This window comes from Fulmarus glacialis, unplaced genomic scaffold (genome assembly GCF_000690835.1).
Source record: "Fulmarus glacialis isolate BGI_N327 unplaced genomic scaffold, ASM69083v1 scaffold15678, whole genome shotgun sequence".
In the NCBI taxonomy this organism is placed as follows: Eukaryota; Metazoa; Chordata; class Aves; order Procellariiformes; family Procellariidae; genus Fulmarus; species Fulmarus glacialis.
Window position 1 is genome coordinate 29,428 of NW_009229068.1, and position 665 is coordinate 30,092.

Consider the following 665-nt stretch of genomic DNA (forward strand, 5'->3'; position numbering starts at 1 on the left):
CTGTCAGGTCCCCGATCGTCTCGGGAGCAGGGCTGGATGCGAAGGGGCTTGAGCTCTCATTGCTGCAAAGCCCAGAGACCGACCTCCTCTTTGCATAGAGGAGATCCAGCCCTACTGTCTATCACAGCGAGGTTTTCCTTCCCTTGATAAGCCTTGTAACGCTTACACAAAGGGAAAGCAAACATATCTCCCGGCTCAGGTTGTGTAATTTCACTTGCTGGAATGCGTTTTGTTCCCAGGCATGAAAGACGGGATGCAACAACATGCAAGGACGCACCAGGCAGAAAGTCGGGATGCTATCAACCGGACTACACTGACACCAGCAGCGCCTGCATCAAGGACAAAAACAAGCCAAGACAGCAGTCCGGAGGGATGAGAGCTATGGATTCCCTCCGCATACACGGGCTCGCCCAACGCAGAGGAGGAGCCCACGCAGCACAGGAAAATGTTCGTTATTATGGAACACTTATCTCTGCAGAGGGTGGGTGAAAGCTGTTACTACGCAAAGGCTAGAAAGAAGTGAGTCCCAACCCAAGTGCCAACACGCTTCTTTTTCTCTCCCCCTGGGTGAAAACAAAATCTCTGTAGCAAACGGCTTTGCCGGCACTCCCAGAGGGGCCGAGTCGCCTTACCCCCTCGACGGAGCAGAAGGCGGCCGCAGCGCC